This window comes from Bufo gargarizans, chromosome 5 (assembly GCF_014858855.1).
Source record: "Bufo gargarizans isolate SCDJY-AF-19 chromosome 5, ASM1485885v1, whole genome shotgun sequence".
NCBI classification, from domain to species: domain Eukaryota; kingdom Metazoa; phylum Chordata; class Amphibia; order Anura; family Bufonidae; genus Bufo; species Bufo gargarizans.
The window spans coordinates 420341812-420366019 of NC_058084.1; positions in this window are offsets into that span (position 1 = coordinate 420341812).

The following is a 24208-nucleotide window of genomic DNA, read 5'->3' on the forward strand; positions in this document are numbered from 1 at the left end:
GGCACCCGCGTACAATTGCACAAAAGGCAAATATGGATCTATCTTTTAGTGCATTGCCTGAATGAGGGTGGGATGCGCCCATTTCCTCCGTGACAGCCGTGGCCCGGCTCGGGAGGGGGGGGGGGGGTATGGGCGGGTGGGAGGTGCGGTAATAGATACATTATAGTTCGTGATGATTATACAGGTCAGGGTAATCACTTGATGTTATCATGCCGCTAGAAATTATTTCTAGCTACAGAGCTAAACAACAAAGTCCTAATCCTTGCCCTTCTGGGGTTGACCAGTTGCTTTTCGTCATGTAAGGGATCTGGTATATTGCAACTGGCATAATCCTGTGACCTAGGGGGTCAGTATGTTTTTTTATTTATTTGCGGGAATAGAGTTGTTGTGTATGGGAGAAGATAAATCAGTACTGTCAATAGGCCTTAATAGATTGATGTGTCAAATTTATTTATCTTGTTTTGTAATTGGATTTTATATGTTCGTGAACCGAGGCGGAGTTCGTGAACCGGAGCATATTTTTATGAACTTTTCTGTTCGTGAACCGAGTTGTTCGTGAACAGAAGCGTTCGTGAACCGAGGTATCACTGTATATGAGGGAATATAATATCCAATATATTTGTAACAAAATATGACATCCAGCAGGATCGATGTAAATGAAGACACGTTGCACAGTGAATATTCAGTGCCACAATAACGTTCCAGGCAGTGTTATTCAATATAATAGTTCCACTTAATAGCGCAGTTACCTGCCTTTGAGCATCATTCCTGAGGACAAATAATATTTGCCTCATATAAGGCTTTTACCCCACTCCTGTATGTAGTCTCTGCTTGTCTAGGGCAGATGCCAGGAAGCCGTATATGCTGCGGCACTCGTTCCTGTATATCCGCGCGCTGTTTAAAGTGGTCATGTGACCAAACCACGTGATCGCAAAGGAGGTCAGGTGATCAAAGTTCCGTGCTCAAACCTCCGTGCACAGAGGTTGAGCTGTACAGTCGTGGCCAAAAGTTTTGAGAATTACATAAATATTGGAAATTGGAAAAGTTGCTGCTTAAGTTTTTATAATAGCAATTTGCATATACTCCAGAATGTTATGAAGAGTGATGAGATGAATTGCATAGTCCTTCTTTGCCATGAAAATTAACTTAATCCCCAAAAAAACTTTCCACTGCATTTTATTGCTGTAATTAAAGGACCTGCTGAGATCATTTCAGTAATCGTCTTGTTAACTCAGGTGAGAATGTTGATAAGCACAAGGCTGGAGATCATTATGTCAGGCTGATTGGGTTAAAATGGCAGACTTGACCTGTTAAAAGGAGGGTGATGCTTGAAATCATTGTTCTTTCATTGTTAACCATGGTGACCTGCAAAGAAACGCGTGCAGCCATCATTGCGTTGCATAAAAATGGCTTCACAGGCAAGGATATTGTGGCTACTAAGATTACACCTCAATCAACAATTTATAGGATCATCAAGAACTTCAAGGAAAGAGGTTCAATTCTTGTTAAGAAGGCTTCAGGGCGTCCAAGAAAGTCCAGGAAGCACCAGGATCGTCTGCTAAAGAGGATTCAGCTGCGGGATCGGAGTGCCACCAGTGCAGAGCTTGCTCAGGAATGGCAGCAGGCAGGTGTGAGCACATCTGCACGCACAGGGAGGCGAAGACTTTTGGAAGATGGCCTGGTGCCAAGAAGGGCAGCAAAGAAGCCACTTCTCTAAAAAAAAAACATCAGGGACAGATTGATCTTCTGCAGAAAATATGGTGAATGGACTGCTGAGGACTGGGACAAAGTCATATTCTCCGATGAAGCCTCTTTCCGATTGTTTGGGGCATCAGGAAAAAGGCTTGTCCGGAGAAGAAAAGGTGAGCGCTACCATCAGTCCTGTGTCATGCCAACAGTAAAGCATCCTGAGACCATTCATGTGTGGGGTTGCTTCTCATCCAAGGGAGTGGGTTCATTCACAATTTTGCCCAAAAACACAGCCATGAATAAAGAATGGTACCAAAACACCCTCCAACAGCAACTTCTTCCAACAATCCAACAACAGTTTGGTGAATAACAATGCATTTTCCAGCATGATGGAGCACCGTGCCATAAGGCAAAAGTGATAACTAAGTGGCTCGGGGACCAAAACGTTTACTTTTTGGGTCCCAGATCTTAATCCCATTGAGAACTTGTGGTCAAGAGGCGGATGGACAAACAAAAACCCACTAATTCTGACAAACTCCAAGAAGTGATTATGAAAGAATGGGTTGCTATTAGGGATGAGCGAACTCGAACTGTATAGTTCGGGTTCGTACCGAATTTTGGGGTGTCCGTGACACGGACCCGAACCCGGACATTTTCGTAAAAGTCCGGGTTCGGGTTCGGTGTTCGTCGCTTTCTTGGCGCTTTTGTGACGCTTTCTTGGCGCTTTTTGAAAGGCTGCAAAGCAGCCAATCAACAAGCGTCATACTACTTGCCCCAAGAGGCCATCACAGCCATGCCTACTATTGGCATGGCTGTGATTGGCCAGAGCACCATGTGACCCAGCCTCTATTTAAGCTGGAGTCACATAGCGCCGCCCGTCACTCTGCTCTGATTAGCGTAGGGAGAGGTTGCGGCTGCGACAGTAGGGCGAGATTAGGCAGATTAACTCCTCCAAAGGACTTGATTAACTGATTGATCTGCAGCTGTGGATCATTGAGCTGCTGATCCTCAATTGCTCACTGTTTTTAGGCTGCCCAGACCGTTTGTCAGTCACATTTTTCTGGGGTGATCGGCGGCCATTTTGTGTCTTGTGGTGCGCCAGCACAAGCTGCGACCAAGTGCATTTAACCCTCAATGGTGTGGTTGTTTTTTGTCTAAAGCCTACATCAGGGTGAAGCTGTCACACCAAGTGCATTTAACCAGCAATAGTCTGTTTATTTTTTGGCCATATACTACATCAGGGGCAAGCTGCGCCTGTCACCAAGTGCATTTAACCCTCAATGGTGCGTTTGTTTTTTGGCTAAAGCCTACATCAGGGTGAAGCTGTCACACCAAGTGCATTTAACCAGCAATAGTCTGTTTATTTTTTGGCCATATACTACATCAGGGGCAAGCTGCGCCCGTCACCAAGTGCATTTAACCCTCAGTAGTGTGGTTGGTCAAGCTATCACACCAAGTGCATTTAACCAGCAATAGTCTGTTCATTTTTTGGCCATATACTACATCAGGGGCAAGCTGCGCCCGTCACCAAGTGCATTTAACCCTCAGTAGTGTGGTTGGTCAAGCTGTGACACCAAGTGCATTTAACCAGCAATAGTCTGTTCATTTTTTGGCCATATACTACATCAGGGGCAAGCTGCGCCCGTCACCAAGTGCATTTAACCCTCAGTAGTGTGGTTGGTCAAGCTATCACACCAAGTGCATTTAACCAGCAATAGTCTGTTCATTTTTTGGCCATATACTAAATCAGGGGCAAGCTGCGCCCGTCACCAAGTGCATTTAACCAGCAATAGTCTGTTCATTTTTTGGCCATATACTACATCAGGGGCAAGCTGCGCCCGTCACCAAGTGCATTTAACCCTCAGTAGTGTGGTTGGTCAAGCTGTGACACCAAGTGCATTTAACCAGCAATAGTCTGTTCATTTTTTGGCCATATACTACATCAGGGGCAAGCTGCGCCCGTCACCAAGTGCATTTAACCCTCAGTAGTGTGGTTGGTCAAGCTGTGACACCAAGTGCATTTAACCAGCAATAGTCTGTTCATTTTTTGGCCATATACTACATCAGGGGCAAGCTGCGCCCGTCACCAAGTGCATTTAACCAGCAATAGTGTGGTTATTTTTTGGCCATATCCCAGTCTAATTCTGTCACTAAATCCATACCGGTCACCCAGCGCCTAAATACTAGGCCTCAAATTTATATCCCGCTAAATCTCTCGTTACCGCTGTCCTGTTGTGGCTGGGAAAGTTATTTAGTGTCCGTCAAAGCACATTTTTTGTTCTGGGTTGAAATACAATTCCCAATTTAGCAATTTCATAATTTAGTGGTTTCTGCTATATCAGAGCTATTTGAAATCTATTCCTAAAAGGGTATATAATATTCAAGGTGCACATAGGGTCATTCAGAATAACTTCACACACACACGCTACTGTGCATATCCCAGTCTAATTCTATCACTAAATCCATACCGGTCACCCAGCGCCTAAATACTAGGCCTCAAATTCATATCCCGCTAAATCTCTCGTTACCGCTGTCCTGTTGTGGCTGGGAAAGTTATTTAGTGTCCGTCAAAGCACATTTTTTGTTCTGGGTTGAAATACAATTCCCAATTTAGCAATTTCATAATTTAGTGGTTTCTGCTATATCAGAGCTATTTGAAATCTATCCCTAAAAGGGTATATAATATTCAAGGTGCACATAGGGTCATTCAGAATAACTTCACACACACACGCTACTGTGCATATCCCAGTCTAATTCTGTCACTAAATCCATACCGGTCACCCAGCGCCTAAATACTAGGCCTCAAATTTATATCCCGCTAAATCTCTCGTTACCGCTGTCCTGTTGTGGCTGGGAAAGTTATTTAGTGTCCGTCAAAGCACATTTTTTGTTCTGGGTTGAAATACAATTCCCAATTTAGCAATTTCATAATTTAGTGGTTTCTGCTATATCAGAGCTATTTGAAATCTATCCCTAAAAGGGTATATAATATTCAAGGTGCACATAGGGTCATTCAGAATAACTTCACACACACACGCTACTGTGCATTTCCAAGTCCAATTCTGTTAGTAAATCCATACCGGTCACCCAGCGCCTAAATACTAGGCCTCAAATTTATATCCCGCTAAATCTCTCGTTACCGCTGTCCTGTTGTGGCTGGGAAAGTTATTTAGTGTCCGTCAAAGCACATTTTTTGTTCTGGGTTGAAATACAATTCCCAATTTAGCAATTTCATAATTTAGTGGTTTCTGCTATATCAGAGCTATTTGAAATCTATCCCTAAAAGGGTATATAATATTCAAGGTGCACATAGGGTCATTCAGAATAACTTCACACACACACGCTACTGTGCATTTCCAAGTCTAATTCTGTCACTAAACCCATACCTGTCACCCAGCGCCTAAATACTAGGCCTCAAATTTATATCCAGCTGAATTTGAATACAATACATTGGGCCAAATAATATTTTTGTTGTTGTGGTGAACGATAACAATGAGGAAAACATCTAGTAAGGGACGCGGACATGGTCGTGGTGGTGTTAGTGGACCCTCTGGTGCTGGGAGAGGACGTGGCCGTTCTGCCACATCCACACGTCCTAGTGTACCAACTACCTCAGGTCCCAGTAGCCGCCAGAATTTACAGCGATATATGGTGGGGCCCAATGCCGTTCTAAGGATGGTAAGGCCTGAGCAGGTACAGGCATTAGTCAATTGGGTGGCCGACAGTGGATCCAGCACGTTCACATTATCTCCCACCCAGTCTTCTGCAGAAAGCGCACAGATGGCACCTGAAAACCAACCCCATCAGTCTGTCACATCACCCCCATGCATACCAGGGAAACTGTCTCAGCCTCAAGTTATGCAGCAGTCTCTTATGCTGTTTGAAGACTCCGCTGGCAGGGTTTCCCAAGGGCATCCACCTAGCCCTTCCCCAGCGGTGAAAGACATAGAATGCACTGACGCACAACCACTTATGTTTCCTGATGATGAGGACATGGGAATACCACCTCAGCATGTCTCTGATGATGACGAAACACAGGTGCCAACTGCTGCGTCTTTCTGCAGTGTGCAGACTGAACAGGAGGTCAGGGATCAAGACTGGGTGGAAGACGATGCAGGGGACGATGAGGTCCTAGACCCCACATGGAATGAAGGTCGTGCCACTGACTGGAAGAGGCAGTGGTGAGACCGAGCCAACAGCGTAGCAAAAGAGGGAGCAGTGGGCAAAAGCAGAACACCCGCCGCCAAGAGACTCCGCCTGCTACTGACCGCCGCCATCTGGGACCGAGCACCCCAAAGGCAGCTTCAAGGAGTTCCCTGGCATGGCACTTCTTCAAACAATGTGCTGACGACAAGACCCGAGTGGTTTGCACGCTGTGCCATCAGAGCCTGAAGCGAGGCATTAACGTTCTGAACCTGAGCACAACCTGCATGACCAGGCACCTGCATGCAAAGCATGAACTGCAGTGGAGTAAACACCTTAAAACCAAGGAAGTCACTCAGGCTCCCCCTGCTACCTCTTCTGCTGCTGCCGCCTCGGCCTCTTCTGCTGCTGCCGCCTCGGCCTCTTCCTCCGCCTCTGGAGGAATGTTGGCACCTGCCGCCCAGCAAACAGGGGATGTACCACCAACACCACCACCACCACCTCCGTCACCAAGCGTCTCAACCATGTCACACGCCAGCGTTCAGCTCTCCATCTCACAAACATTTGAGAGAAAGCGTAAATTCCCACCTAGCCACCCTCGATCCCTGGCCCTGAATGCCAGCATTTCTAAACTACTGGCCTATGAAATGCTGTCATTTAGGCTGGTGGACACAGACAGCTTCAAACAGCTCATGTCGCTTGCTGTCCCACAGTATGTTGTTCCCAGCCGCCACTACTTCTCCAAGAGAGCCGTGCCTTCCCTGCACAACCAAGTATCCGATAAAATCAAGTGTGCACTGCGCAACGCCATCTGTAGCAAGGTCCACCTAACCACAGATACGTGGACCAGTAAGCACGGCCAGGGACGCTATATCTCCCTAACTGCACACTGGGTAAATGTAGTGGCAGCTGGGCCCCAGGCGGAGAGCTGTTTGGCGCACGTCCTTCCGCCGCCAAGGATCGCAGGGCAACATTCTTTGCCTCCTGTTGCCACCTCCTCCTTCTCGGCTTCCTCCTCCTCTTCTTCCACCTGCTCATCCAGTCAGCCACACACCTTCACCACCAACTTCAGCACAGCCCGGGGTAAACGTCAGCAGGCCATTCTGAAACTCATATGTTTGGGGGACAGGCCCCACACCGCACAGGAGTTGTGGCGGGGTATAGAACAACAGACTGACGAGTGGTTGCTGCCGGTGAGCCTCAAGCCCGGCCTGGTGGTGTGTGATAATGGGCGAAATCTCGTTGCAGCTCTGGGACTAGCCAATTTGACGCACATCCCTTGCTTGGCGCATGTGCTGAATTTGGTGGTGCAGAAGTTCATTCACAACTACCCCGACATGTCAGAGCTGCTGCATAAAGTGCGGGCCGTCTGTTCGCGCTTCCGGCGTTCACATCCTGCTGCTGCTCGCCTGTCTGCGCTACAGCGTAACTTCGGCCTTCCCGCTCACCGCCTCATATGCGACGTGCCCACCAGGTGGAACTCCACCTTGCACATGCTGGACAGACTGTGCGAGCAGCAGCAGGCCATAGTGGAGTTTTAGCTGCAGCACGCACGGGTCAGTCGCACTACAGAACAGCACCACTTCACCACCAATGACTGGGCCTCCATGCGAGACCTGTGTGCCCTGTTGCGCTGTTTCGAGTACTCCACCAACATGGCCAGTGGCGATGACGCCGTTATCAGCGTTACAATACCACTTCTATGTCTCCTTGAGAAAACACTTAGGGCGATGATGCAAGAGGAGGTGGCCCAAGAGGAGGAGGAGGAGGAGGAGGAGGAAGAGGGGTCATTTTTAGCACTTTCAGGCCAGTCTCTTCGAAGTGACTCAGAGGGAGGATTTTGGCAACAGCAGAGGCCAGGTACAAATGTGGCCAGACAGGGCCCACTACTGGAGGACGAGGAGGACGAGGATGAGGAGGAGGTGGAGGAGGATGAGGATGAAGCATGGTCACAGCGGGGTGGCACCCAACGCAGCTCGGGTCCATCACTGGTGCGTGGCTGGGGGGAAAGGCAGGACGATGACGATATGCCTCCCACAGAGGACAGCTTGTCCTTACCCCTGGGCAGCCTGGCACACATGAGCGACTACATGCTGCAGTGCCTGCGCAACGACAGCAGAGTTGCCCACATTTTAACCTGTGCGGACTACTGGGTTGCCACCCTGCTGGATCCACGCTACAAAGACAATGTGCCCACCTTACTTCCTGCACTGGAGCGTGATAGGAAGATGCGCGAGTACAAGAGCACGTTGGTAGACGCGCTACTGAGAGCATTCCCAAATGTCACAGGGGAACAAGTGGAAGCCCAAGGCCAAGGCAGAGGAGGAGCAAGAGGTCGCCAAGGCAGCTGTGTCAATGCCAGCTCCTTTGAGGGCAGGGTTAGCATGGCAGAGATGTTTGTCAACACGCCACAGCTAACTGCACCACCACCTGATACGCAACGTGTTAGCAGGAGGCAACATTTCACTAACATGGTGGAACAGTACATGTGCACACCCCTCCACGTACTGACTGATGGTTCGGCCCCATTCAACTTCTGGGTCTCTAAATTGTCCACGTGGCCAGAGCTAGCCTTTTATGCCTTGGAGGTGCTGGCCTGCCCGGCGGCCAGCGTTTTGTCTGAACGTGTATTCAGCACGGCAGGGGGCGTCATTACAGACAAACGCAACCGCCTGTCTACAGCCAATGTGGACAAGCTGACGTTCATAAAAATGAACCAGGCATGGATCCCACAGGATCTGTCCGTCCCTTGTCCAGATTAGACATTAACTACCTCCCCTTAACCATATATTATTGTACTCCAGGGCACTTCCTCATTCAATCCTATTTTTATTTTCATTTTACCATTATATTGCGAGGCTACCCAAAGTTGAATGAACCTCTCCTCTGTCTGGGTGCCGGGGCCTAAATATATGCCAATGGACTGTTCCAATGTTGGGTGACGTGAAGCCTGATTCTCTGCTAGGACATGCAGACTGATTCTCTACTGACATGAAGCCAGATTGTCTGTTACGGGACCTCTCTCCTCTGCCTGTGTGCTGGGCCTAAATATATGCCAATGGACTGTTGCAGTGGTGGCTGACGTGAAGCCTCATTCTCTGCTATGACATGCAGACTGATTCTCTGCTGACATGAAGCCAGATTGTCTGTTACGGGACCTCTCTCCTCTGCCTGTGTGCTGGGCCTAAATATATGCCAATGGACTGTTGCAGTGGTGGCTGACGTGAAGCCTCATTCTCTGCTATGACATGCAGACTAATTCTCTGCTGACATGAAGCCAGATTGTCTGTTACGGGACCTCTCTCCTCTGCCTGTGTGCTGGGCCTAAATATATGCCAATGGACTGTTGCAGTGGTGGCTGACGTGAAGCCTGATTCTCTGCTATGACATGCAGACTGATTCTCTGCTGACATGAAGCCAGATTGTCTGTTACGGGACCTCTCTCCTCTGCCTGTGTGCTGGGCCTAAATATATGCCAATGGACTGTTGCAGTGGTGGCTGACGTGAAGCCTCATTCTCTGCTATGACATGAAGCCAGATTGTCTGTTACGGGACCTCTCTCCTCTGCCTGTGTGCTGGGCCTAAATATATGCCAATGGACTGTTGCAGTGGTGGCTGACGTGAAGCCTGATTCTCTGCTATGACATGCAGACTGATTCTCTGCTGACATGAAGCCAGATTGTCTGTTACGGGACCTCTCTCCTCTGCCTGTGTGCTGGGCCTAAATATATGCCAATGGACTGTTGCAGTGGTGGCTGACGTGAAGCCTCATTCTCTGCTATGACATGCAGACTAATTCTCTGCTGACATGAAGCCAGATTGTCTGTTACGGGACCTCTCTCCTCTGCCTGGGTTCCGGGGCCTAAATATCTGAGAATGGACTGTTCCAGTGGTGGGTGACGGGAAGCCAGATTCTCTGCTATGGGACCTCTCTCCAATTGATTTTGGTTAATTTTTATTTATTTAATTTTTATTTTAATTCATTTCCCTATCCACATTTGTTTGCAGGGGATTTACCTACATGTTGCTGCCTTTTGCAGCCCTCTAGCCCTTTCCTGGGCTGTTTTACAGCCGTTTTAGTGCCAAAAAGTTCGGGTCCCCATTGACTTCAATGGGGTTCGGGTTCGGGACGAAGTTCGGATCGGGTTCGGATCCCGAACCCGAACATTTCCGGGAAGTTCGGCCGAACTTCTCGAACCCGAACATCCAGGTGTTCGCTCAACTCTAGTTGCTATCAGTCAGGAATTGGCCCAGAAATTGATTGAGAGCATGCCCAGTCGAATTGCAGAGGTCCTGAAAAAGAAGGGCCAACACTGCAAATACTGACTCTTTGCATAAATGTCATGTAATTGTCGATAAAAGCCTTTGAAACGCATGAAGTGCGTGTAATTATATTTCACTACATCACAGAAACAACTGAAACAAAGATCTAAAAGCAGTTTAGCAGCAAACTTTGTGAAAACTAATATTTGTGTCATTCTCAAAACTTTTGGCCACAACTGTAGATATAAAGCGATATTCTTTTGGGGTACCTTTTACTTCGCTTGGTCCAGGCCAGAAATTCCTTGGTTAGATGACACAGGATTGCACCAGAGGCGTTTTGGAGCCTCTTGCTCCTTTATCAGTGGCAGCATTTTTCCAGTTTTCAAGAATTACTTTTCTAGCCAAATGCAGAACAGATAAGGCAACCATAACACTTGACCTATGTCCGGTTATGCCTGTCATGAACCAGTGGATGTGAACCCACTGTGCCACGTGTCCTACCTTCTCTAAGGGTGTTGTCTAAGTGAACCCCTTGATCTTAAGGAGGATTGGCACACGAGGCAGCTGGTCCAGGCGGACCAGGAGGTACCTGAGCAAGGTACTAGAGGTACAGACATAGTCAGCAGGCCGAGTCGTAACCAGAAGCAACAGTGCAGGACTAAAGAATAAGGCAGGCGAAGTCAGACAAGCAATAGGACAGGGCAGGCGGCACAGGGATCAAACAGGTAGCAGAGTCTAGGAACACAAGCACAGGTCAGGTACACAGGAACACAAGCAGAGATAACAGCAACCTTAGCAGGACACAAGGACATTGCCGCTGAGGCATCTGGGAAGGGGTCTGAGCCACTAATATATGTGCAGGAGGGCTAAGATTGGTCAGCGAGGTCACATGGTCTAACCCATAAAGCACAGGAAGTGACGCGCGCCGGCCCTTAAGGAAATTCTGCAGGGAACAAGCAGCAAGCATGCTGTGGCCAGGGCTGAAGGGAAACTGTGGAGGAGATCCCAGAACAAACATTTACTACCGGGACAGAGTCCAGGACTGCAGTGGTGAATGGGAAAGCACTGGCAGTGGATCACCGCTGAACACGGCGTCTGGGACCGCGGCGGTAAGCAGGGGAACAGCGGCGCACAGCAGCCACTGTTACAATAGCACAACTTCCTATATAGCATTGATTGGATCATATGGGAGCAAAGCACTAAGAGAGTTGTTAATCTTAGCTATTACCCTGAACAAATAAACTGTATATGAAGCTTGGGGCAACACCACATCATAATGACCAAGTCAGTTTTGACAAGTTACACCTAGGGCAAAAATAATCGTGTGCAACTTTAAAGTTACTAAGTAATTTGGGAGCATAATAAACATTGTATTATATTTATACTAATTATAATATCATTAGAGGTATGCTTGATAAAATATGCATATATCCTCGTAGACAGCTTCCTCCTAGATTTGGCCTTATCGAGCATTCAAAATAACTGTTCAGATTCCAACTTAAGGGAGGTTTTTGAAAACTGAATTGCAACCTAATACTCACTCCCCCCACTGTATCCCAAATTTTTTGTAACATTCTCACCATGTGACATGCTTTAAATTCTTTCCTAAGAAAGAGCTGTGCTTCCAGTGCATTAATAATACGATTGTTTAACCTAACCTCATCTTTAATAATTGAAATAACCCAAGCAGTCATTGTGCTATCTACAACTAGCTGTGTCAATTGTGATGTTAAAAAATAATTTAAAAAAAGTGGAACATTCATCCCTCCCTTATTCCACAGTAATCTGGTCAGAAATGCAATTCTTGGTTTCCTACCAGACCATACCATATGTTGCAGAAGCGTCTCTATGAGATTTAACACCCACTTTGGAGTCCAAATTGGGCTATTTTGTATAAATATAAAGCTTGCGGTAATATGAACATTTTTTACCAAAGATATTTGCGCTGCCATCGATAAACGCAACCTGCACCATATTTTAATATTTTCCCTAAGTTTCTGGATTCAAGGCAAGATATAAAACTTCAGACAATACAAGGGGTTCTTTGGAACGGTTATCCCTATATATTTAAATTTGTCAACAATTGGGATGTAAGCAATACGAGTCAGTAATGGGTTATGTTGAGATAAACAAAGCAAGCCGACTTCTGCCGGTTGATTTTTGTACCCGAAGAAAACCCAAAATGGTTGACGATGCCAATTACCTTGGGGACAACACTCATAATTTGTGTAGTAAATAAGAGAAGACATTAGAATAGAGTAAGATCTCATTCTTTATTCCAAAGACCATATGTGGAACAATCTCTTTTCTAAATATATAAGACTACTTTCACATCAGCGTTTTGCTGGATCTGGCAGGGATCAGCAAAAATGCTTCCTTTATGTTAATACAACCGGCTATATCCGTTCTGAATGGATCTGGTTGTATTGTATCTAAAATGACCAAGACGGATCCGGCATTAAAACAATTGTCAATGGGTGCAGGATTTCTTTTGTGTCTGAGAAAACTGATCTGGCCTCATTGACTTACATTGTGTTTCATGCTGGATCCGTCTTGCTCTGCATCCCATGACGGACAGAAAAACACTGTTTGTAGCGGTTTTGTGTCCGGCAAGGGAAAGCAACCAAATTAAATGGAATGCATTCTAGTGCACTCCATTTCATCTAGTTCAGTATTGTCCCCATTGACAATAAATGGGGGAAAAAACTGAAGTGTTTTCCTACAGTTTTGAGATCCTTTGATGGATTTCAATACCAGAAAGGAAAACACTGATGTGAAAGTAGCCTAAAGCACACAGATAAAGGTTCCACCACCAATGCAAACCACAGGGACGACAAAGGACACCCCTGCCGAGTGCCCCTGAATAGTGTAAACACAGGCTAGGCACTTTATTAATACTATCTCTGGCTGTACAGTAGCTCCTTATACTGTAGTTTCACCCCTTGACCCAGATGAAGACGATCTAAACCTCCCAGAGGTATTCTCACTCCACGTGATAAAAAGCCTTGACCGCATTGAGAGTAAGAACACCCCAGTCCTCCCCCTTATCCTGAACAGCCTGGAGATCAATAAATAATCTCCTAATATTATGGGATTTCGTTCTTCCGTGCATAAAACCTGCCTGATCGTTGTTTACCAAGTTCTGAATTATACGTCTATACTGTAGTTGCCAATATCTCAGCCAGGATTTTATAATCCACATTCAGCAGAGATATTGGACACTAGGAGTCTACCTCTAATTTATGTTTACCCTCTTTTAGCATCAAAATAATAAGGACCCCAGTCATTAAATTGGGAAGTATATCTGAGTGCCAGGCATAATTAAATACTTTAGTTAATGTTGGGACTATTAGAGCACTAGATTTCTTCTGAACCTCACCTGGAATACTGTCCATTCCCACCGCTTTCTCTCTTCTCAAGGATTCAATCACTCCACACTTTTCTGTATCTTACCACCTATCAACTCCCTATCGGATTCTGAAGCTGTGGGTAGTTTTGTTTTGTTTAAAAAAATCGCCATCTTGGACATATATTGTTCTTGTAGTTCAGATTTATATAATCCTTTTTAAAATACAGTAAACTCTTCTTGGATCTCTCCAGGATCTGTTATAATCACACCTGCACGTTGTTTTTTTAATAATTCTTTCTAATAGAGCAGGTGAGCTATCTCCTTGGCTAGGCCAATAAATTTTGGCTTGTTTGATACATCTTCTTACTTGTTCATCCAGAAGTTCCGTTAATCTCTCTTGTACCTTTGCCCAGCTTTCTTTGTTAACAGTGAAATGAAATTTAACCTACTTACTTTCTTTCTTGATTACTTCTTTTTTTAAACCCTTAGTTTCCCTCATCACTCTATAAAGGGACAATACTTGCAGGTTTAACCGTTTTAGAGTTAGTTTTACTCTCTTTTGCAATGAACCTCTTTGTCTCCAGCTTGGCTGCCTTTATCTGCCTTACATATTTTATTTTGTTCCCTTAGTTTTTTAGTGCTTCTTTGCTACCTTCCTGTTTTAGTTATTTAAATGCTTTGTTTTTGTCATTTCATAGTCCCTTTACATTTCTACGTTCGATCTTTTTTTTTAAATTGAAAATACATTTTCTTACACAACAATAAAATAAAAAAAATAGAAAAAACACAGAACAGGTCACCATCTGACTTAAGCACAAATTAAAAGCTAGGAAAAGGTGTATTCCATTGCAAAATATTACATAAGGCAAATATCAAGTAATGTAAACATGTGAGGGATTGCACAATATGAAAAGAAGCTTCAATCAAGGCTTTACATGACAATATATGCAAAATTGCTAGAAAGCCATGGGACTTTATCCGGGAATGCAAGGAAGGTGCAAAGGTGAGGTCACATTGCATGTGATAATTCAAAAACTGAATCAACTCCGAAATAAGGGGCAAAGAGGCATTCTCCAATGTCGGGCAATTACTTTACAGGTAGCAGTGAGAATAATGGCCAACACCCACCTAACATTATGAGGAATATCAGACAACCCTATACCTAGAATGGCTAACTCTGGGGTTAGGTAGATAATCAGTTCAATTGCTTCCTTGATTAGCTCTGAAGCAGCCTTCCACAAGGGGACTGCAGAAGGGCAGAGCCACCAAATATGAGAAGGAGACCCCTTGGAACTACAGTGATACCAGCAAAGGGAAGAGTAAGTGCGTGTCATGTGAGCTATGAGGACCAGGCTCAAGTACCAGCAAAGTTGGATCTTCCTATTGGGGTCTACATGATTTATGCAGTGAGAGCATTTAAATGCCCAGTAAAGGGCATATTGCCAGGACTCTAGAGAAAATTATTTTTCAATTTCTTGTTTTGGAGATTTCTGTTCTTCAGTTATATAAATGGTAAAAAGTATAAATATGAAGGTGCCGTGCTTTTTAAGGAGTGATGAGAGGGGAGTTACAGAAAGCGATGAAGAGAAAGCAAAGCTATTAAATATTATTTTCTCCACTGTATTTACTGAGGAAAATAAACTTCTAGATAAAATGCAGAGTATAAAGGTGAATTCCCCATTAAATGTGGCCTGTCTCAACCAGGAAGAAGTACAGCAGGGGCTGTACAACCCTGTATCGTAAGAGAATTAAGTAATGTCATAGACAAACCCTTATTTCTGATATTTAAGGACTCTATATTGACAGGGAGTATTCCACAGGATTGGTGCTTAGCAAATGTGGTGCCAATTGTAGTGTCCCACTAGGTAGGAGTGGGCACTGCACAAGGGTCAATTGGGTAACATGTTACTTCTGCTCACAAGGGACAGTGATATTGTATTTATCCATGCATTGTAATGTATTTCCTGTGTGTTTTTGCATTGGTATGTTTCCCCTGTTAATATTCAGCAGGCCTAGTTGGGTGTAATTAGACATCCCGGACACTAGAGGGAGAAAGGGAGCCCCTAGTATAAATGTCCAGGCCCAGACAGGGAGTGGTTAGGTCATAGTCAGGAGTCTGTGGAGACAGAATTGAGAAGGCACCAGCCCAAGATATGCTGAGGGCCTCCTCCTGACATGCAGCTAGATAGTCCTGGTTTCTAGTTGCACCAGGAGGCTAGAAGGAGTACAGCCTGCCTGGAGACCAGTAATCCAGCAAACACAGATGAGACACCCCAGTAGTAGGAGTGCACCTCCTGGGAGAAACCTGCAGCCACCTTTCCAATCCAGCAGAGAATCCAGCTAATAAGCAAAGGTACTGTAGTATTTAAAGCAAGTGCCAATACTGGAGAAAGGATTTTATATACCAAGGATTTAAGCCAGCAATTAGGCATCCGGGCCTTGGGATCCAGCCAGCTAGAATAGCTGTAGGGACAGAGCAGCATTATACTGCAAAGCATTAACTGTATACCCTCCAAGTATCTTGCAAGATTGAAACCTGCTGTGCTGTGAAGTAAGCCTGCTGTGCATTTGTACTGTAAAGGACTGCATTATACACTACTGCAATTGCTTGTATAAAGTTGGACTGTTTCCTAAAGTAAAGCAACGTTTGGTTTACCATCTGTGTACTCCATTAATCCTCCTGCAAACCGGTGTGCCACCGTCACAGGCACTGGCGTCACGATTCTTAAAGGGACCTTACCTGAGGCTCTCAAAATACCTGCAACATCCAGGGCACCTCACATACCATCAGGCCTGGTCCCTATTTACAGAGTGTGCCCCAGAGGAACTAGTGTCTACCTCTCCTTCACTGTCGCATGCCTGCCCAGGGTTCTCCTCAGAAAAGTGAGTAACCCTCGATTGCCCATAACCGTGACCTCACTATCGCTATACCCTGCAGGTCTGGCGTGCTGCATAAATTGGCGTCACGAACAGGATACGATCATTCCTGCGCCATTGCGGATACAAAAACTGTGTGCCGTTATTTGCCTTAAAGTGACCAAGCCCTAATTGCTTTATTAAAAATTGCTGGGCCAAAGAGAGCTGTAATAATTTGCGGTGTGAAGATTATATTGTATGGACTGTTTGCTGCTTATTTAAGCCACCGCTTGCTGTCAGTGAATAGACAGCATTTTGCTCAAAGATGGCCGCTTAACCTGACTGGATTTAATTGCTGCATCATCTTCATACTAAATTGGCGGTAAAAATTGGCGCCTTATGCTGAAAAGTGCGGGAAAGGCTATATGTCCGCGCCACCGCCCTGTCTGGATATTTGCATGTCTGCAGAAATGGACTCCGCCTCCCCCATACTGGAGTACTTGGGGGGCGGCCTCCCAGAGGATCTGTCTGCAATTATTGGCGCCACCCTGTCGCTCTCCAGAGAAGGATCGAGCATGTTGAAGAGTGAAGACTGCCCTGCTGGGATGTCCGCGCCTGACCTGTTAAAAATGGACCTTATTAGTGTAGAGCAAGAGGACGCTCCACCGGCCTACTCTCCGGGACCGGAGAGACCCACCTGCCCGCCACCGAGGACGCAACCGGAGACCTATTATGGCTCCTGGAGAGACAATTTCCAGCCCTCGTTTAAGTGGTCAGTGTTGATGGCAGAGATACGGGAGGCCGCAATCAAGAAAACTACTAAGACTAAGATCTACTATGAACAACTGGCAAAGACCGTTCATGAGCGCCACACTGACACCCAACCCCGCCTGGAAAGGAGAATGGGGTTGGTTGTGGCATTTGATAAGGCCCGAGGCTTCGGTTTCATAAAAGACTATACTACCGGCAGAGACTTGTATGTGAATCGTAGGTCCGTCAAGCGGAGCTACCTCCCAGAACATCTGCATAACCTCCGCGAGGGAGAGAAAGTCGAGTTTACCCCTGCCGAGGGCCTGCGAGGCCCCTATGCCACTGCCGTGTCCCGTCCCAGGATTAAAACGGAGGACTGGGAAATCGATAAGGACTATACTGGCTGCGAGCGCGAACCAGCGCGCTCTCCAGAACTGGCCCATCATGCCTTTCAAGAACGGGGCTCCTTTATTGGCCCGAACATCTTTTGGCAACCTACAGTGGTGGAGAAGAGGGTGAGCCCATGGCCCTCACCTGAGCTGCCTCACAGAGAAAAGACTATTCGCGAACTAGAGCATGTGGAAAGATTCCATGCTGCCCTGGACAACATCCGAAAAGGAAAGAGAGCGGACGCCTCACCTGAACCTGCAGCGGCTGCGCAGGATGCGCTAACTCCTGTACCAGTGCCGGCGGCGACAGCGGAGGACAGCGATCCCGACTCCTAAAGCCTGGACGACCAGATCGTGCGGCTGGAGAAGCAGTTACGTGAGCTGCGCCAGATTGCCTCCGCCAGGATCCGGACTCCACCTGACCAGAAGGAAAAAGGACTTAAGGACTTGGACGTCTCCGGGTCTGAGGTGAGAGTACCTGTCCCTTCCAGCCGGCCATCTTTAGTGTCCGCACCTGCGGTGAGGTCCTTCTACGCTGTGCACCGACACACAGAGAAAGTTGTCCAGGAACTCACCGGACCGTTTGCGGCAGCGGTACCCAGGCCAGTGCAGCAGCCCCCAATTGTCATGCCTGCACCGGTGCGGTCAGCAACCGTAATCACCCCTAGGCCTATGGGGCCAATACCTATTAGGGGTCCTTTCATGCTGCAGTTGCCCCCCAATACTGTGTTGTGGGCACATCCGCCTGTTGACTCTCACTACAGGCCCAATCTACAAATTGAGCCAGGGAACACCACTGTGATGCCAAGTGGATTTGACATGCCCCTGTGAATTAGCCTGCTAGGCCATTGATTTGATTACTTTTGCTAAGGGACCCTATCAAAGTGGATTAACCCTTCCAGGACAGGAGTCCTTTGTTGTTTTGGCCCTCTGTTGCTGCTGCCAGTTACCCACGGCTCAGTGGAGGCGGTAAACCACTGAAATACCAAGTGCAGCAAGGCCATATTGTTTACAGGACCTCCTGCCTGCTTTCTCTCAGAGTGAAAAACCAAGTTGTGCCTATTTGTATGTTGCACCTTTAACCCTTCAACCCCCTTTTCAGGTTGTTTAAGGGTATTGCAGCACTTATTTTTATATATGCCATTTGAATAATGTGGACTATTTTTATGTGCTGTCACTTTTACTATGCAACTTAAATTTAAAGGAAATGCGCCCAGGGATAGACTCTAATGCACATGAGCCTCTGAGATTTTACTATTTTAAAGAAATGTGCCCAGAGATGGACTCCACCGTATGTGAGCCTCTGTGATCTTGTACCTCTGCTTTATGTTCTGCTATACTTGTCACTTTCACTGAAAAAGGAAGAAACCTGGGTACGGACTCATTTATATATTTTGAGCCTCCAAGAATTGTTATTTGATGTTTACATTTTCTATGGACTACTACCGTTTTATTATGGGCTATTTGCACTTAAAGTTTTTATATGGACTAATCCTGGTATCCTTGATACGCTGCACCAGGTCAGCGCCCCTGTTCCCTCACATTATCCTGAGAGAAGAGAACGACGCCCCTTTTCACCGAAACTTGCTCCTTAGCCAGTGGAACTGCCTGATGTATACATATATATATACGTATTTCGCAAATGTAGATGTATTTTCCTGCTTTGCATTATTTTTCTCTATTTCAGAAGCAGTATCCAGCTGGGCAGGACCCCTTTCATGTTGCGCCGAGGACGGGCAATGTCGTAGCATGGGGGTATGTAGTGTCCCACTAGGTAGGAGTGGGCACTGCACAAGGGTCAATTGGGTAACGTGTTACTTCTGCTCACAAGGGACAGTGATATTGTATTTATCCATGCATTGTAATGTATTTCCTGTGTGTTTTTGCATTGGTATGTTTCCCCTGTTAATATTCAGCAGGCCTAGTTGGGTGTAATTAGACAGAAGTGAGAAGGCACCAGCCCAAGATATGCTGAGGGCCTCCTCCTGACATGCAGCTAGATAGTCCTGGTTTCTAGTTGCACCAGGAGGCTAGAAGGAGTACAGCCTGCCTGGAGACCAGTAATCCAGCAAACACAGATGAGACACCCCAGTAGTAGGAGTGCACCTCCTGGGAGAAACCTGCAGCCACCTTTCCAATCCAGCAGAGAATCCAGCTAATAAGCAAAGGTACTGTATTATTTAAAGCAAGTGCCAATACTGGAGGAAGGATTTTATATACTAAGGATTCAAGCCAGCAATTAGGCATCCGGGCCTTGGGATCCAGCCAGCTAGAATAGCTGTGGGGACAGAGCAGCATTGTACTGCAAAGCATTAACTGTTTACCCTCCAAGTATCTTGCAAGATTGAAACCTGCTGTGCTGTGAAGTAAACCTGCTGTGCATTTGTACTGTAAAGGACTGCATTATACACTACTGCAATTACTTGTATAAAGTTGGACTGTTTCCTAAAGTAAAGCAACATTTGGTTTACCATCTGTGTACTCCATTAATCCTCCTGCAAACCGGTGTGCCACCGTTACAGGCACTGGAGTCACGATTCTTAAAGGGACCTTACCTAAGGCACTCAAAATACCTGCAACATCCAGGGCACCTCTCAGACTATAAGGCCTGGTCCCTTTTTACAGAGTGTGTCCCAGAGGAACTAGTGTCTACCTCTCCTTCACTGTCGCATGCCTGCCCAGGGTTCTCCTCAGAAAAGTAAGAAACCCTCAATTGCCCATAACCGTGACCTCACTATCGCTATACCCTGCAGGTCTGGCGTGCTGCACAATATACAAAAAGAGGTAAAAAACAGAGACGGAAACTATAGGCCGGTAAGTTTAACATATGTTGTGGGTAAACTGTTTGCGCCTGGACGTTACAAAGGCAGAATCTTGATATGCCCACAAAACTAGATCCCACTATAGAAACTTGTAGTACCATTAACTGTGAGTACAGCAACCTGTGAAAAAGATGTAGAACTTCTGACATTGAGTGCCGCACTGTGGTTGCACAGAGCAAATAAAAAAGTATGGTATCCCTATTTCTGGATGCTTTTTCTAAAGTTAGAGAGAAAAGTGAAGTGTGAGGAAAATTGCTTTAAAGAAACGTCTTGGCCTATTAAATTAACTACCTTTGTAGCCTGACCTTTGAGAAAAGTGAAAATTGCACATTGCACATTGCAAAGAACTTCCAGTTCATGTTTGCTGAGAACTGTGCCTAATGTACCTGAACTTTATTTTTTAGTAAAGAACCACTCTGTTGTTAACCTGGTGTCATTATTGCCTGCACCGTCACATTGCACCTCCATACCATCATCTGCTGCTAAGGGATACGCCTTGCACCTCACAATTCATCACCATCAAGGGCACCCTAACCCACCATCAGGCAGGAGAAACCCCAGAACCAGGGTGTACCTTGAAGGGAAGAAAGGTGTATCCTTACCTTCACTGCTCTGTCCAGTAGAATGTCAGAGTGTGTAGCAACTGCAACCACGATTCTTGCTATTATCTTTTCTGTCCTTTCCTCACCACCTCTCCTGGGCACGTTGCACCATGATACTACTACCACCGCCATGTTTCACAGATGGGATGAGATTTTTATGCTTTTAAACAGTGTTTTCCTTTCTCGAAAATAAAGCTTCTTAGCTTTTAATTGTTTAGATTCAAATGTCCTTGGGTTCCTTTGTGACCTCATGAACATGTCTTGCTCTTGGTGGGATCTTTGTTGGTTGAACTTTCCTGGATAGGTTAATAGTGGTCTTGAATTTCCTCAAGTTGTACACAATGTGTCTGACAGTAGATTTTTGGAGTCCAAACTCTTTAGAAATGGTTTTGTAACCTTTTCCAGCCTGATAAGCATCAACGACTCTTCTTCTGAAGTCATCAGAAATCTACTTTGTTTGTCCCCTGTACATTTACATAAACATGTTTTGTGAAGATCAGACTTTCATAGATGCATGTTCTTCAAATAAAACTGGTTACCCACTTACATCTGTCATCCTATTAACTGAAAATACCTGACTCTAATTTCATCTTCAAATTATCTGCTAATCCTAAAGGTTTACATACTTTTGCCACTCACAGACATATGATATTGGATAATTTTCCTCAATAAATAAATATTTTTGTATAATTTATAAAGGGTTCACAAAGTTTCAATCACCACTGTTAGTGTTGACCGAACGGAAGCATCCAAAGTGGAATTTAATCCGAAGTTTAGGAAAACTCGTTTTGAAACGGATCTGAATTTCCGTTTGTTTTGTGGTAACAAATCAAACTTTTCCTAAAATAGTGTTACACATGTTACAATGTAAAAAGCCTGGGAACAAGAGATCACCCATAATGCATTGCAGCCAGACAATCAGCAGCTGGCTATCCCCTGTGATGTCGCAGCCCTATAAAAATCCTACTCCTGCCCAGTCTCTGCTATTTTACAGTAAACTGAACATAGGGACAAATGTACCAAGTGTTAGGGACAGTGTTTAACAAACCTTAAATTGTTGAATCTTGGATCGGGAGACTGCAGGTACAGTGTAGGGAGATCATAGGGAGCGTTTTTACACACTGTAGGGAAAGTATAGGGAGAGTGCAGGGAGTGTGCAGGCTGTGTAATCTGAAGCTGAAGGGATCGATAGGAGACAGCTCAATTTGCATCAATCCCTGCACAGAGCAATCTGATTGAACGGTGTCCACCTTGTTTAATAGATAAGCAATTCCATTAATCCTTGCTTCTCAAATTGGGTCGAATAAGTAGTGTAATTTAGCTGTTATTGGGGTGCTCACCTTGTTTAATAGATAAGCAGATCTTTTACTCCTTCATTCTCGGTGAACCGAATTTTTGAAAACTTCGCTCATCTCTAACCACTGTAGCTATGCTGCCGTGTCTGAAAACAATTTATATCACTACCAACACTTCTCTGCCGTATAAAAAATACAACAAAATAGACAGACTACCTACAAAGAACTACATTGGTGACAGTGAGCAGGGTTTTTTAAATCTTGGTAACAGAAACCAAGCTGGAAGAATTTACAAGGTCTGTGTTAAATCTCTTCTTCTTCTAAATGCTAAAAATCTGGATGAATAATTTGATCTAGGACGATCAATCCTGGAGAAAAGCAACAAAAGGAATTCTTCAGCAAGTCAGTCTCCTGGATGTGTTCCATTAAGGTCTCAAGGGTTTATAAGGCTGAAATACTGTAAATAAATCTAACAATAAATGTGATTCCAGTGGCAATGTGTTGGATTTTTTAATCCTTTACAATATAAAATTCAGTCAAATATTAATATTTACTTAAATGTTTCAGGTCATGTTGGGTAAGTCTCCTTCTAGGGTACATCCACATATAATGAGTGCCTGCTGAATTTCCATCAGTGGGTTATAGAGATGAGAGAATTTCTTGAAAGTTCGATTCTGCTGATTCGCAGAATTTCACTAAAAAATTCGCTTTGTGGCGAATTACTTCTTCATGAAGCACATTTTTTTGTAAGTAGCGGGTGCAATGACGGGAGCTGCAATAGCACCACCCCGTCATTGTACCCCTCAGATGCCGCGTTCACACATGATCGTGGCATCTGAGTGTAAAATTAACAATATATATTTTTTTTTATCAAACGAACAGCCTCAAGTTCTGAGAGAGACAGCAGTGTCGATGCTGCGCTCTGTGCTTTCCACACTACATTAGATAGATAGTTAGATAGCTCATATATATATAATACAGATAGTTAGTGGGAGATAGTCAGTGTAGGTTATATCCTGATATAGTGTAGCTGTTGCAGTGCAGGGTGTTAGGTAGTGTGATAGGTTCTGTTGTCCATACATACATGCTACAGACTAGTGCTGTGATGTCACAGCAATACTTAGTGCATTAATTAGTAATATGTAGTGTGGGGACTCGCTCTGGTAGACAGGATTAGCGGAAGCAGTATAGAGGCAACAAGTTTTTTGGATCAAACAGTTCAGTGCTTTATTCACACTTTAGGCAAGTGATAAAACAATCAGTCATATTCAAACAAAAAGTCACCTTGCGGTGTTGGTGGTAATTCACACCATGCGGCAATTCTGCCTCAAAGAGTCCTTGCTCATAGCAGCACAAACCTATTTTCACGCCAAACGGGTAGCAAGCCTTCATTCAGACACAAGGCTCCCAGATCCCAACACAGAGACATGGCTTCTGAGCCCAGCTGCCTATTTAAGGACAGCCAGGTGCTGCCAAAACCCAAATTTGCATTTAAAATCCGGTCCGGTATATGACCTCACCTGGCTGTAAATCAGCCCAGCAGCACATGGGAGGAAAATACCTATTTTCCCAAATCAAACCTCTCACTGTCTCACATACCCCCCTTTTTTTTTAAACCTGAGGGGGTGAACACACGCCAGACAGTGTACCTGGGACAGGGCATCCATAGCCCTTACTAGGGTCACCAGACTCCCTGAGTCCAGCAGAGCCTCCGCGGGAGTGTCCCCCACTTCCACCTGGCACAAGTGATCTAGAGACTCTGGGGTACCTGTTGCACACAGCCTCCTGGCATATAGCGACTGATGGTAGCCATAGTTAGTGTCCATGGGCTCAACCCGATCAGAGCCAGGTCCACCATGGGTACATCCCAGGCTGGTTTTATCGGCTCAAACCTCCAGACCTGGTGTGGAAATTTCCAGGGTTTGCCGACCCCCCTCCCAACAGAACCCTCCTTTAGATTCCTGGTAGCTCTATAGCGTTCCACAGGGTCCACCATCTCAAGGGCATTGTCAGAAGACACCTGACCGATCCAGTGCTGGAGAGGGTATGG